At 45.0% G+C, this 16796-nt stretch overlaps 1 non-coding gene across 1 annotated transcript; it reads right to left on the bottom strand.

The window, feature by feature from the left end:
• Positions 1-276: 276 nt before the first annotated feature.
• Positions 277-348, bottom strand: TRNAE-UUC (transfer RNA glutamic acid (anticodon UUC)). The gene has a single exon. It is a non-coding gene; the product is annotated as a tRNA-Glu (tRNA).
• Positions 349-16796: the final 16448 nt, after the last annotated feature.

The following is a 16796-nucleotide window of genomic DNA, read 5'->3' on the forward strand; positions in this document are numbered from 1 at the left end:
TTTTTTTTTGTGTGATTTGTCAGGTGACAATATTGTCCCATGGTTGGGGTGCCATTGAAAATAACTGGATCACAATCTGGAATCGCAGTAATTCCGCCCACGATCCGGAAGGCCTAGGTGTGATCGCAGCTTAAGCGTCTTCTATCAGTTGCTGGGTTCACCTTCTACAGATTCTGGGGGAACATTTTCTTCCTCAAACATTCCACACATTCGCTTCATTCTTCATTCCACCCTTGTATAGCGCTTTTCTCTCTGAGGACTCCAAGTATTGGAGAAGGCGTTGGCCGGGAATCGAACCCGGGTCAGCTGCTTGAAAGGCAGCTATGCTCACCACTGCACCACCAACGCAAGGTAGCATGTCATTTTAGTGTGGGAGGAAACCGGAGTACCCGGAGGAAACCCACGCAAGCACAGGGAGAACATGCAAACTCCATGCAGATAGTGTCCTGGTCAGGATCTGAACCATGGACCCCAGTGCTGCAAGGCTAACCCCTAAGCCTCTGTGCTGCCTGTATGCGGCCTTTGTTCTCTAAGGCCCGCCCCCGCTGAACGGAGTTCATCAATTATGTCCACTCAAAGCACCTCCAGAAGAAATCCAAACTTATCCTAAACTGCAATCTATGTATATAACACTCCAAAACACACCCAAAGAATTCCGGCCTCCAACCTCCCCTCAGCCAGTCCAACACACGCCCGAGGGGGAGTATGGAAGAGGGAGAGAGGGAGGAAAGGGGGGGGGGAGAGGAGGTGGGTTAGGAAGGGGTGTGGGGGTTCCCCCCAACCCTCACCCCCTTCTTTCTCCAACCTTTCCCCCCCCCTTTTCCTCCCCCTCTCCCTATTCCATACTCCCCCTTGTTCTTCAGGTGATTATGTTTTGGCGACGTATTGTCAAACCTTAAAGCTTCTGCAGAAGCTGCAGAAAGGTAAATAGAGGGCTGATGGGAAGACCCTCCGGTTACTGGAGTGGCAGCTCGCACCAGTGTAGGGACCTGTGTTGGTACAGCCGTACCTGGTCCCAGGGAGGCTTCCTCAGACTTTTTGTTGAGTCTTCTTCTAGGAACAGGCAATTGTCTTGTTTGTCCAGCTGCATTGATAGTTGGTGATTCAGAAGTTCCAAAAACGAAAATGGAGGGCTGATGGGAAAACCCTCTGGTTACTGAAGTGGCAGCCACCAGTGTAGGGACTTGTGTTGGTACAGCCATACCTGGTCCCTCGGGAGGGTTCCTCAGAATTTTTGTTGAGTCTTTTTCTAGGAACAGTCAATCATCTTGTTTGTCCATTTACATTCATAGTTGGTGAATCAGAAGCTCCTAAAAGGGAAATAGAGGGCTGATGGGAAGGCCCTCTGGATACTGGAGTGGCAGCCGCCACCAGTGTAGGGACCTGTGTTGGTAAAGCCGTACCTGGTCCCTGGGAGGGTTCCTCAGACTTTTAGTTGAATCTGTGATTCAGAAGCTGCTGATGAACGTCACATTCTGCCAGAGTCTCAGTGGTAACGCCACAATCTGCCGGTGTCTTAGTGGGAAAGTTACATTCTGCCCGAGTCTCAACAGAATCGTTGCATGCTGGAGGAGTCTCGATGTGAATGACACGTGGTTGATTTAACATTTTTTCCACCCTTTTGGTTATTATCTTTCCCAACAGAGCTGCACCCTGCTCATAGATTAAACTGCAATCTATGTATATAACACTCCAAAACACACCCAAAGAATACCGGCCTCCAACCTCCCCTCAGCCGGTCCAACACACGCCCGAGGGGGAGTATGGAAGAGGGAGAGAGGGAGGAAAGGGGGGGAGAGGAGGTGGGTTAGGAAGGGGTGTGGGGGTTCCCCCCAACCCTCACCCCCTTCTTCCTCCAACCCCCCCCCTTTTCCTCCCCCTCTCCCTCTTCCATACTCCCCCTTGTTCTTCAGGTGATTATGTTTTGGCGACGTATTGTCGAACCTTAAAGCTTCTGCAGAAGCTGCAGAAAGGTAAATAGAGGGCTGATGGGAAGACCCTCCGGTTACTGGAGTGGCAGCTCGCACCAGTGTAGGGACCTGTGTTGGTACAGCCGTACCTGGTCCCAGGGAGGCTTCCTCAGACTTTTTGTTGAGTCTTCTTCTAGGAACAGGCAATTGTCTTGTTTGTCCAGCTGCATTGATAGTTGGTGATTCAGAAGTTCCAAAAACGAAAATGGAGGGCTGATGGGAAAACCCTCTGGTTACTGAAGTGGCAGCCACCAGTGTAGGGACTTGTGTTGGTACAGCCATACCTGGTCCCTCGGGAGGGTTCCTCAGAATTTTTGTTGAGTCTTTTTCTAGGAACAGTCAATCATCTTGTTTGTCCATTTACATTCATAGTTGGTGAATCAGAAGCTCCTAAAAGGGAAATAGAGGGCTGATGGGAAGGCCCTCTGGATACTGGAGTGGCAGCCGCCACCAGTGTAGGGACCTGTGTTGGTAAAGCCGTACCTGGTCCCTGGGAGGGTTCCTCAGACTTTTAGTTGAATCTGTGATTCAGAAGCTGCTGATGAACGTCACATTCTGCCAGAGTCTCAGTGGTAACGCCACAATCTGCCGGTGTCTTAGTGGGAAAGTTACATTCTGCCCGAGTCTCAACAGAATCGTTGCATGCTGGAGGAGTCTCGATGTGAATGACACGTGGTTGATTTAACATTTTTTCCACCCTTTTGGTTATTATCTTTCCCAACAGAGCTGCACCCTGCTCATAGATTAAACTGCAATCTATGTATATAACACTCCAAAACACACCCAAAGAATACCGGCCTCCAACCTCCCCTCAGCCGGTCCAACACACGCCCGAGGGGGAGTATGGAAGAGGGAGAGAGGGAGGAAAGGGGGGGAGAGGAGGTGGGTTAGGAAGGGGTGTGGGGGTTCCCCCCAACCCTCACCCCCTTCTTTCTCCAACCCCCCCCCTTTTCCTCCCCCTCTCCCTCTTCCATACTCCCCCTTGTTCTTCAGGTGATTATGTTTTGGCGACGTATTGTCGAACCTTAAAGCTTCTGCAGAAGCTGCAGAAAGGTAAATAGAGGGCTGATGGGAAGACCCTCCGGTTACTGGAGTGGCAGCTCGCATCAGTGTAGGGACCTGTGTTGGTACAGCCGTACCTGGTCCCAGGAAGGCTTCCTCAGACTTTTTGTTGAGTCTTCTTCTAGGAACAGGCAATTGTCTTGTTTGTCCAGCTGCATTGATAGTTGGTGATTCAGAAGTTCCAAAAACGAAAATGGAGGGCTGATGGGAAAACCCTCTGGGTACTGAAGTGGCAGCCACCAGTGTAGGGACCTGTGTTGGTACAGCCATACCTGGTCCCTCGGGAGGGTTCCTCAGAATTTTTGTTGAGTCTTTTTCTAGGAACAGTCAATCATCTTGTTTGTCCATTTACATTCATAGTTGGTGATTCAGAAGCTCCAAAAAGGGAAATAGAGGGCTGATGGGAAGGCCCTCTGGATACTGGAGTGGCAGCCGCCACCAGTGTAGGGACCTGTGTTGGTAAAGCCGTACCTGGTCCCTGGGAGGGTTCCTCAGACTTTTAGTTGAGTCTGTGATTCAGAAGCTGCTGATGAACATCACATTCTGCCAGAGTCTCAGTGGTAACGCCACAATCTGCCGGTGTCTTAGTGGGAAAGTTACATTCTGCCCGAGTCTCAACAGAATCGTTGCATGCTAGAGGAGTCTCGATGTGAATGACACGTGGTTGATTTAACATTTTTTCCACCCTTTTGGTTATGATCTTTCCCAACAGAGCTGCACCCTGCTCATTTAAGTGCAGTCCATCCCTGCTGTAGAGCAAGTGACCAATTGAAAAGTCAGTCCAGGTCTCCATGAAGCCAAACCCCTCCTTCCTGCACCAATTCTTCAGCCACTTGCTAAGCTCCCTAAGCTCCTGTTGCCTCTTTGGTATGGCTCGAGGTACAGGCAGTATTTCTGAAAATGCTGCCTTGGAGGTCCTTTTCTTCAATATAGCCCCTAAGTCCCTAAAACCATTTTGTAGGGTGGTTCATTTTCTTCTAATGTTGTCATTGGTTCCAATAGGTAACATGACAACAGGATCCTCCCCAGCCCCATCCAACAATCCGTCCATCGATCTGCATTGTGAATGTCACATGCTGGTGAAGTATCCGTGTGAATGTCACATGCTGGTGGAGTATCTGTGTGAACGTCACATGCTGGTGGAGTCTCCGTGTGAACTACACATGCTGGTGGAGGCTCCGTGTGAACATCACAAGCTGGTGGTGTCTCCGTGTGAACGTCACATGCTGGTGGTGTCTCCGTGTGAACGTCACATGCTAGTGGAATCTCTATGTGAACATCCCATGCTGGTGAAGTCTCCGTGTTAACGTCACATGCTGATGGTGTCTTCGTGTGAACGTCACATGCTGGTGGCGTCTCCATGTGAACGTCACATGCTGGTGGTGGATTCAACATTTTTTCCACCCTTTTGGTTATTTTTTTTCCCAACAGAGCTGCACCCTGCTCATTTAAGTGCAGTCCATCCCTGCTGTAGAGCAAGTGACCAATTGAAAAGTCAGTCCAGGTCTCCATGAAGCCAAACCCCTCCTTCCTGCACCAATTCTTCAGCCACTTGCTAAGCTCCCTAAGCTCCTGTTGCCTCCTTGGTGTGGCTCGAGGTACAGGCAGTATTTCTAAAAATGCTGCCTTGGAGGTCCTTTTCTTCAATATAGCCCCTAAGTCCCTGAAATCATTTTGTAGGGTGCTCCATTTTCTTCTGATGTTGTCATTGGTTCCAATATGTACCATGACAACTGGATCCTCCCCAGCCCCATCCAACAAACCGTCCATCCGATCTGCAATGTCCCGAACTCTTGCGACTGGGAAACAATATACTGTTCGTTGATCGCGGTCATTCTGACAGATTGCCCTCTCTGTCCCTCTAATAACAGAGTCCCCTATCACCAGGATCTGCCTATCCTTTTCTTTAAGCTTGCCCTCATCTTCATGGGAGGAGATATTCAAATGGCTGCCCTGGTATTTTGGTGGGTTCTCAACATGAACCTCACATTGTGCTGTAGTCTCAACATGAATGTGACATTCAGGTGGTGTCTTAATGTGAATGACACATGCTGGTGGAGTATCCGTGTGAATGTCACATGCTGGTGGAGTATCCTTGTGAACGTCACATGCTGATGGTGTCTTTGTGTGATCGTCACATGCTGGTGGCGTCTCCGTGTGAATGTCACATGCTGGTGGCGTCTCCGTGTGAACGTCACATGCTGGTGGTGTCTCCATGTGAACGTCACATGCTGGTGGAGTCTCAATGTAGCTTTCATATTCTGTCTCGCTCACTGGGGTAGTCCTGCCTTGTGAGCTGTGTCTGCAGTAAATACCACGTACATCTGCAATAAAAAAGAAGAATCAGATTTAGCACCTTCACCTACATTATATATATATATATATATATATATATATATATATATATACATACAACATAAAATTATGGAGAGAAAAGTTCAAAATTCCAGTGCAAGGGACAATAAATAATCCCAACATGACAGGGACACAGGGATGACTAATGGCCTTCATATAAAAATTTTGGTTGCCTGGCAGTTAAAATGAAAAGGGGTCTGATTCTTCACTTTCGGGTGCGGTGGAGTAATCTGCAGTGCTTCTGTTTCTTATTATTAAACACCCGTGATGATGAATGCGGACATATTTAATAAATAGCATCCCCCAGGACACCTACAGTGTCCCATCTGATAACAAATAGAGATCATACACCCATCAGCATGACCAACATACACATAAGAAGGGCCTGAAGATCAAACCTACCATGCGTATCCTCAAAACTCACCGTATCTGTCAGAACAAAGACATAGCAGCCACCTCCTGCTCCATGGCCGGCTCTGTGGCTGGGGCCACCAGACCTGTCTGGCCTGGTGGCCGCTATGTCTTTGTTCTGACAGATACGGTGAGTTTTGAGGATACGCTTGGTAGGTTTGATCTTCAGGCCCTTCTTATGTGTATGTTGGTCTTGGTGATGGGTGCATGATCTCTATTTGTTATCAGATGGGACACTGTAGGTGGCCTGGGTACCTCTTCTTACATCAGTTTTGGACCCTTTAGCAGTGTGCATTAGCTTGATTACATTCTATATACATGGTGAGTTTTATGTTCATGTTGTGTGCTTCTCTGTATAGTGGTGACCCTCATCGATATTCATTAGGGGTGCAATGGATCAAAAAACTCACGGTTCAGATCGTTCCTCGGATCAGGAGTCACGGTTCGGATCAACAAAAAAAAATCTCCCCCACTGTAATATCCACAATCTCCCCCACTGTAATATATTAGCAGGGTATGGCAGAGTATTCCAGGGTATTGGCGGGTATATTGGCAGAGTATTGGCAGAGTATTTGCAGAGTATTGGCAGAGTATTGGCAGGGTATGGCAGAGTATTGGCAGGGTATGGCAGAGTATTGGCAGGGTATGGAAGAGTATTGGCAGGGTATGGCAGAGTATTGGCAGGGTATGGAAGAGTATTGGCAGGGTATGGCAGAGTATTGGCAGAGTATTGCAGAGTATTGGCAGGGCATTGCAGAGTATTCTCAGGGCATTGCAGAGTATTGGCAGGGCATTGCAGAGTATTGGCACTGCTGCCATCCGAACTCTCCCCTCCACTGTACAGATCAGTACACAGAGGGGAGAGAGGAACCGGCGTCATGACATAAAGCCGGTTTGTTACAAGTGATCGCTCCGTCATTTGACGGAGCGATCACGTGGTAAACGGCCGCTGGGTGTACCAAGATGGCTGCCGCTCCAGAGCTAGGCCGAAGCCACGGCCTTTCCTATGGCCGGGGCCAGAGAGCGGTCCGCGGATCGCGGGTGTCCCGATCCACGGAGGTTGATCCGTACGGATCACGGATCAATGACGATCCGTTGCATCCCTAATATTCATTGAACATATTTATGTTGTTATATCTTTTTGATACACATTTACTTTGATAACAGAAATGTTAATTTACGGTCATGCATACTTACTAAAAATACTTTATGCAAATTTTTGGAATTATTGTTTATTTTTATTGTATTTGTCTTTTTGTAGCTACACATTGCTTTATAAGCTCCTGAAGATGCTGAAAAGTGAAACATGTCAAGCAACAAGCATCACGCTGGTTACAGTAACTACTTTATGTGTATATTGTACATGTGCACTGAATTGTCTTTATGAAATGTGGACAACATTCATTGTCCCCCCGTTTCTTTTAAAACTTTGGACTCCAATAACAATGTTTTTATAACAAAATATATTTTTGTGTGTTTTGGCACCATTAAAGAAGTTCCTGTTCCTTTAAAGCCTGTTATAGAGCACAGTGCTTGTGCTGTGTATGAAATAGCTGTCTGATCCTACCAGTTTCTACCCTTCCCCCTCTGCGCTGACTCCCATGTATCAGGGCTGCAGAGTCCTGACACCGGAGTCCTGACAGAGGCTTCTTACCACGTGATCATCGCGTGAACCTGGTAGTGCCGGGAAACAGCATTCCTCGGTTCGCGCTGACAGGGAGAGCCAATTGGCAGCTATCTCTGTCAGAGGGGGGGTCTGTGCTGATAATCAGCACATTGATTATCAGTGCAGCCCCCCATGAGAGGTGCCCAACAACTGCCAGCAGTGCCCCCTCAAAGTCTCTCAGTGCCCACCACAGTGCCAATCAGAGCCCACAACAGTGCCAATCAGTGCCCACCACAGTGCCAATCAGTGCCCATCACAGTCCCCACCACAGTGCATATAAGTGCCCATCAGTGCTGCATATCAGTGCCAACTCATCAGTGCACATCAGTGAAGGAGAAAACAAAATTTTATGACAAAATAAGAAAAAAGATTTTTGGTCAAAAATTGGGTCTTTTTGAGTTTGTTTAGCAAAAAATAACCCCCCCCCCCCCCCCAAGAGGTAATGAAATACCAAAAAAAGAAAGCTCTATTTGTGGGAAGAAAATGATAAAAATGTAGTTTGGGTACAGTGTTGTATGACCGCGTAATTGTCATTCAAAGTGGGACAGCGCTGAAAGCTGAAAATTGTCCTGGGCAGGAAGGGGGGGAAGTGCCGGTATTGAAGTGGTGAATCTTCAACTGCCATAATGCTGCACATGTGATCCGTTATGACACCAGCCATTGGATGGTTTGACAGTTTGGTTGAGAGCACAACCAATGTGACAGTTGGCATTCCCAACATGCCAGAAATAGAAATGTTTTTTGAAAGTGTTAAATCGATGGGATTCCTTCCTCTTTAATACAAGTAGAAAGCATTTTATTTATAAATAACGCACAGGCACAAGGATGCAGATTTTTATCTGACAGAGGAGGTAATATAAAGATCAGATTGTGGCTTATCAATCACTTTAATATCCCTTCTGTTCTATAATTCTATGAAAACAAATCATTTTGGGATGAAGGTGATCGATGACTGTAGGTGACTTATGCAGAGTACTTTTTGTATCTATCACTATCCATAACACTTACCAATTTTGGTGTCTGTTTCTCGGTGATGTCCATTGACTGTACAGCCGGAACCGAAACATCCAACAACGGCTCTGAAACAGCCGCGCACAAACCTCTTCATTTTGGGGGGCGTTTTGGTTGGGGTATCTGCAGGCTGGTCACTGATACCTCCTACCATTGCCCCTCCTTTGCTGGCTTTCTCTTTGGTGTTTTTCAGAGAAAGAAGCCGATTACATTTAAATCGGTTCATTATTAGGAATAAAGAAACTCGCTTTAAATGTATGACAATAGAAATCGCAATGAAATTGAATCGAACTAAATCAAATCCAATAAAATCGCAAGAAATATCTCAGGAGAGATAAGAAGCACGTGTTCACTGGTCAGTGATCTCAGCTTCTGAGAGCTCACTGACCTGCGTCTGGCTATAGAAGACTCAGCCGATGACATCATAGGCAGAGGGACCAATCAGATCGCAGAGTGCAGTCAGGTGACCTTTTTTTTTTTTTTTGAAAAATAACTGACGTTTTTTCTTAAAGGAGCCACGTCCTTATTTATGAGCTTTGTGAATTCAGCCTGTAGGATCAGTATACGGATCTAATAGGGATATACGGCTCCTGGAAGAACATGTTATTGTGAATGAGATTTAACCCTTACAGTCCCATGGCTGAAATAAAGATCTATATTCTTATGATAACATTGTGAATGGAGCCTTAGAAATCCTCCATCAAATCTTTTCTTTTATTTTATCATTATTACACACCAATTATTTCTCCATTTTTAACCCTTTCACTGCCAAATCAAATGTTTTCCCTTTCATTTATGAAACCAATTCCCCTCCCCCTTTTGTTTTTAACCCTTGCACTACAAAATCATATTTTTTTTTCATTTTTAACCCTTTCTATGAACCATTTTTTTTCAAAACACAGATTTTTGTAAGTTTTTTATTTTTTTAACCCTTTCAGCGCCAAACCAACTTCTTTTCTTTTTTTATACCCTCCCCTCCCCCCATTTTTAACCCTTTTACAGACAAAACCAAAATGTGTTTTTTACATTTCTTGCCCAAATGTAAAATTATCACTAAAGGAAAACTTGTTCATTGTTAGTGTTGGATGGAGTGGAGAGGGATTAGAGCCCCTGTCAGGTTTTTATTGCTGTCTGCGCCCCCTTTAGGAAGATTCATTCTCTTCAACTGCCAAATTCTTTCCGTTTTTAACCCTTTTACTACCAAACTATATTGTTCATTTGTTTCAACCCTTTAACTGTCAAACCAAGTAACTCCTCCCCCTCCCCTCCCCCTACACACACATTTTAACTGCCACTTTCACTGCCAAATCATTTTTTTTTTCATTTCTCCCCCATATGTTACATTATAAATAAAGGAAAATGTTTTTATTGTTGGTGTTAGATGGAGTGGAGAGGGATTAGAACCCCTGTCAGGTTTTTTTTGCTGTCTGCGCCCCCTTTAGGGAGCTTCATTCTCTCTATTTACCAACAAAAGTGAAAGAAACATTCCAGATTTTGGGTTGTCACCAGAACAGGAATTAGAGGGGAAATCCTCCAATGGGGACACTAGTTCTGGTGACACCCAGGGATGATGTCACTTTGGGAGGATTTCTCTCACTTCCTGTTGTCTCCTTCCCTTTGTATCCCGGAGATCTCCTGTATCGGTTCTTTATATTTATCATTATATAGAGAGATTTCAGAATAAATGGCCTTTTTTTATAAAACTTTACATATTAACTAAATTATATATCACTCCTTTTTAAGGTCATTAATCGATTAATCTAAACAATAATCAGCCAACGAATCGATTATGAATATAATCGTTAGTTGCAGCCCTAGTGTGTGTGTATATTATATATATATGTGTGTGTGTGGGGGGGGTGACATGCATTGTGATATATGTATGTGTGTGTATATTATATATATCACAATGCATGTCACCCCCTCCCCCCCACACATACACACATACATATATCACAACGCATGTCACCCCCCCCACACGTGATATATGTATGTGTGTATATATTATATATATCACAATGCATGTCACCCCCTCCCCCCCACACATGTGATATATGTACGTGTGTATATATTATATATATCACAATGCATGTCACCCCCTCCCCCCCACACATACACACATACATATATCACAACGCATGTCACCCCATCCCCCCCCACACATGTGATATATGTATGTGTGTATATATTATATATATCACAATGCATGTCACCCCCTCCCCCCACACATATATATAATATACACACATACATATATCACAACGCATGTCACCCCCCCCCCCCCCCCACACACACACACACACATTAGTGATATTTATATATATATAAATAACCAATAGCGAAGCTCGGTGGGAATTTCAGGTGCTGGAAGATCCAGACTCCCAGTATAACAAATACATTTCCTTTTTTGTTGGTGTTCAGAAGATTCCGTATCTGATAAACATTCTTTATCCAAATCATCCCCATTATTATATTATCAAATACTGAGCAAAACTGCAGAGAATACAAAACTCCTTCCTTCTCCCTCTGATCTCTATCACAGTCTGATTGTGTATGTGACGTTTCTATGGTAATATTTCCATCCCATAATAATATCATCCATTCCTTCCTGTCTAAAGACTTCCCCCAAATGTCACCTCTGCACCCCACAAAGAGAACATTTCTTTATTTTATTTTTTTATTTGGATTTCTTGCCCACTGCAGCAAAAAAAGCTTTTTATTAATGGGGGAGGGGAGGGGGAGGAGTCATACTGATCAGTTATCTCCCCCAAAACACAATGATTGCACATTCATAACTAATATCTCATCAATATCACCCCAATGATATATATATATATATATATATATATATATATATATATATATATATATATATATATATATATATATATATATCACTCCAATAATCATAATAATATATATATATCACCCCAATAATTTATTGGGGGACCACAATGTCCGACTCTTCCAGCCTTGTGAATTAAGTTTTCAGACAGGAAGGAATGGATGATATTATTATGGGATGGAGATATTACCATAGAAACGTCACATACACAATCCTTCCCATAGGAGGTCCAGTGCAGTCATGTCAGTTATTGTCATGGTGACGCAGCCCCAGCCAGCTGCCTCATGTGCATATAAGGAGTAAACAAGTCCATATAAGGCAGTAGGGGGAGGAGTCCAGTGATGACATCAGGCAGCCCAATCATTTATCATATATATATATATATATATGATATATATTATATATATTATATTATATTATATTATATATATAATCATTTATCATATATATCACCCCAGTCATTTATATTATAATATATATATATATATATATATATATATTATAATATATATATATATATATATATATATATATATATATATATATATATAGATCACTCCAATAATAATACAAATGATTGGGGTGATATATATATATATATATATTATTGGAGTGATGATATAAGTGATATATAAATATAAATGATGCGGGTTATATATATATATATTTATATTATATTTATATATATATATAATATTATTGGAGTGATCTATATATATATATATATAAATCACCCCAATATTAATAATATATATATATCAGTGGGGGGGGGGGGGGGTAAATATGTTATGAACGGTGATGAGTTAATTTAATTTATTGATCAATTTTGGATTGTTGGATTGGAGGATTGGATATTATAGCGCCCCGTACCCCATTATTTCTATGATTTATATTGCTGGGGGGGATGGTACAATTACCATCATATATCAGTGATTGGGAGGGGAGGGGGTCACCTATGTCTGGTATATAGTATATATCCATTACCCGACCATTCCTTACCATACACACCTCTGATTGTCAATAGAACTATCAATCACCCCTCCATATAATAAATGTCACTTTATTACACCCCCCAAAAGAAAGCTACATCTGTCTGTATAATCACTGGGGGGGAAGGGGGGTGTAATGATCACTGGGGGGAGGGGGGGTGTAATGATCACTGGGGGGAGGGGGGGTGTAATGATCACTGGGGGGAGGGGGGGTGTAATGATCACTGGGGGAGAGGGGGGGGTGTAATGATCACTGGGGGAGAGGGGAGGTGTAATGATCACTGGGGGAGAGGGGGGGGGGGGTGTAATGATCACTGGGGGAGAGGGGGGGTGTAATGATCACTGGGGGGAGGGGGGGGTGTAATGATCACTGGGGGAGAGGGGGGGTGTAATGATCACTGGGGGGAGGGGGGGGTGTAATGATCACTGGGGGGAGGGGGGGTGTAATGATCACTGGGGGGAGGGGGGGGGGTAATGATCACTGGGGGAGAGGGGGGGGTGTAATGATCACTGGGGGGAGGAGGGGTGTAATGATCACTGGGGGAGAGGGGAGGGGGTGTAATGATCACTGGGGGAGAGGGGAGGGGGTGTAATGATCACTGGGGGGAGGAGGGGTGTAATGATCACTGGGGGGGAGGGGAGGGGGTGTAATGATCACTGGGGGAGAGGGGAGGGGGTGTAATGATCACTGGGGGGAGGAGGGGTGTAATGATCACTGGGGGGGAGGGGAGTATTTAGAAGTAAAAAAACAAAATAGTTTGATTTCCAATATTTCATCATAGAATCCATTCAATCAATAATCGTTTATCATCGTCATGGTGATGGGAATAATTGGTGTCGGTCCAGCACAGGATTTATAGGGAGATTTATGAAGCACCCCGCGATGTGTGGGGTACCGTACCCCGGATTTCTATGGGGGATCTAATAAAGGGGGTCCGACCCGCTACTAGCAAGGGGGAAATAATAAAGTGGCCGGTGAGTGTACAGTATATATACAGTATCTGACAAAAGTAAGTACACCCCTCAGTCACATGTGTATAAATCTTTTCTTCTATCTTTTCATGTGACAACACTGAAGAAATGACACTTTGCTACAATGTAAAGTAGTGAGTGTACAGCTTGTATAACAGTGTAAATTTGCTGTCCCCTCAAAATAACTCAACACACAGCCATTAATGTCTAAACCGCTGGCAACAAAAGTCAGTACACCCCTAAGTGAAAATTGGGCCCAAAGTGTCAATATTTTGTGTGGCCACCATTATTTTCCAGCACTGCCTTATCCCTCTTGGGCATGGAGTTCACCAGAGCTTCACAGGTTGCCACTGGAGTCCTCTTCCCCTCCTCCATGACCACATCACGGAGCTGGTGGATGTTAGAGACCTTGCGCTCCTCCACCTTCCGTTTGGGGATGTCCCACAGATGATCAATAGGGTTTAAGTCTGGAGACATGCTTGTCCAGTCCATCACCTTTACCCTAATGGCTGTGTGTTGAGTTATATTGAGGGGGCACCTAATTTAACACACCTGCTCCCCATTCACACCTGAGACCTTGTAACACTAACGAGTCACATGACACCGGGGAGGGAAAATGGCTAATTGGGCCCAATTTGTAGATTTTCACTTAGGGGTGTACTGACTTTTGTTGCCAGCGGTTTAGACATTAATGGCTGTGTGTTGAGTTATTTTGAGGGGACAGCAAATTTACACTGTTATACAAGCTGTACACTCACTACTTTACATTGTAGCAAAGTGTCATTTCTTCAGTGTTGTCACATGAAAAGATAGAAGAAATGATTTACACAAATGTCACTGAGGGGTGTACTTACTTTTGTCAGATACTGTATGTACCAGAGAGGAGTACAGAGGGTATGACAGTGACATTTTAGAGGCGGACCCAATTTTTGGCCGCTGAAACACATTGTTTGAAAATGGTGTTTTTTTTACATTCGGCCGAAAGAAAAAATGTGCCAATAATGGCACCGAAAACAGGGTGGTCCGCCCTGGGGGGCGCACATGGCGGGGGTGTCATCCCCAGTGAGAGCCCTCCCCTCCCTCCTTGTCACGCAGAGCGGCGATCTCTCTCTGTGTCACTGAGCTAAATCGTTCGGCAGCCCCCTGTGATAGACGGCACACTAATCCAGTGGCGGGAAATTGAAGCAGTGTGACGTCCATCATAGGAGGCTTTGTTACTGCGGCCCGAGGAATTCCAACCCAGCCCCGGGACACAGCGGGAGATCGGCGCTCTGTGTGATCCGGACACTGATAGGCTTCATGTCCACGGGACATTTTTACAACCGCTCCTGAATGATTTAACTTGACAGATAGTAACCCGCGTTTAAAACATCCGTTTTTCCGCGTTTACGTTTAGAAGCGTTAGGCAAAAATGAAAAACATTTTTTTTTTAAATATTAAAAGAAAAAAATAAGCCTGTAAACGACACGTGAGCTACCACGCTTAGTGTCTGAAACATCGGAAACTTCGGCGTCTAAAATTATTTTTTTTGTCTTCAAAGAAAAGCCTCTAAACGCAACTGCCTAAAAACGACATTAAACAAACCTGTGTACACATAAGAGAACACTGGAGGAGTTCAGGGGCAGCTGAAAAAAAGCATCCAACTACCTCTGAACAATCGTTTACCAACAGCAGTGTACATGAGGCCTAAGGCTGCAGACATGATACAAGAGACAGTCAGAGCGTGAGGACATGATACAAGAGATGGTCAGACTGAGGACATGATACAGGAGACGGTCAGAGCATGAGGACATGATACAAGAGACGGTCAGAGCCTGAGGACATGATACAAGAGATGGTCAGACTGAGGACATGATACAAGAGATGGTCAGAACGTGAGGACATGATACAAGAGAAGGTCACAGAGTGAGGACATGATGCAAGAGACGGTCAGAGCGTGAGGACATGATACAAGAGACTGTCAGAGCGTAAGGACATGATACAAGAGATGGTCAGAGTGAGGACATGATGCAAGAGACGGTCAGAGACCGAGGACATGATACAAGAGACGGTCAGAGACCGAGGACATGATACAAGAGACGGTCAGAGACCGAGGACATGATACAAGAGACGGTCAGAGACCGAGGATATGATACAAGAGAGGGTCAGAGACTGAGGACATGATACAAGAGAGGGTCAGAGACTGAGGACATGATACAAGAGACAGTCAGAGAGTGAGGACATGATACAAGAGACAGTCAGAGACTGCATTTTTCCTGAGCTTTTTTTGCACTAAAGGGTGCCAATAATGGCCAACAATAAATTCATGTTAATTAATATCCTCAATTAAATGTAATAATTCAAATATAATACAATTGTATATAAAAATATGAATATTTTTTTAAAATATGTCATTTTCAGTTTCGGCACTCAAATTTCCATTCGGTGCACCCCTAATGTTTCTGAATTACGGAGTGTCCAGAATCAGAGCAAACAATCAATAATATAAGGCATTTGCCAGATTGGCAGAGAGAGGGTGAGGGCCCCCCTCCCCCTCGGGGGGGTTATTGGGGTGAAATCAAACTGTCAGCATTCGTAGAAAGATTTGCTGGAGGTGGCAGATAACTTAAAACGTGAAATAATTGAACAGGCCTTTCTCAGTTCCTCCATCTTATCAATGCGACTCGGAGACGAAGGTAACATTGTATGCAAAGACGTCGTAGAGAGTTTGACATGGAAATGGAACGATGGAGTTCAGGAATTGTCGGATGGGACGTGTTCCTCGAAGCCTTCGCTTTCTTGCACCAGAGCGCGCTCCAGGATGACACGCCCCTCTTTGTAGCGCTGGCTGTCCTCCGTGGCAAATTCGTAGATCCAGCCCAGCTTGCTGTTGCAGTTTTTGCAGCTGACGTCCCGCACCATGTGACGGCCGGTGAGCATGACCTGGTCCTGGACTTCACTGTACTGCAAGTTTACCACCTGCAGGGGAGAAGAGAAGAGAAAGAGAAACTTTAGTGGAGACGTCATCATGGAGAGGCGGAGACACACAATGTAAGGGACAAGAGATCACCTGGAGGGGCGGAGACACACAATGTACGGGACAAGAGATCACCTGGAGGGGCGGAGACACACAATGTATGGGACAAGAGATCACCTAGAGGGGTGGAGACACAAAATGTATGGGGCAAGAGATCACCTGGAGGGGCGGAGACACACAATGTACGGGACAAGAGATCACCTAGAGGGGCGGAGACACAATGTATGGGGCAAGAGATCACCTAGAGGGGCGGAGACACACAATGTATGGGGCAAGAGATCACCTAGAGGGGCGGAGACACACAATGTATGGGGCAAGAGATCACCTAGAGGGGCAGAGACACAATGTATGGGGCAAGAGATCACCTAGAGGGGCGGAGACACACAATGTATGGGACAAGAGATCACCTAGAGGGGCAGAGACACAATGTATGGGGCAAGAGATCACCTAGAGGGGCGGAGACACACAATGTACGGGACAAGAGATCACCTAGAGGGGC

This window comes from Aquarana catesbeiana, linkage group LG13 (genome assembly GCF_042186555.1).
Source record: "Aquarana catesbeiana isolate 2022-GZ linkage group LG13, ASM4218655v1, whole genome shotgun sequence".
Lineage (NCBI taxonomy): Eukaryota > Metazoa > Chordata > Amphibia > Anura > Ranidae > Aquarana > Aquarana catesbeiana.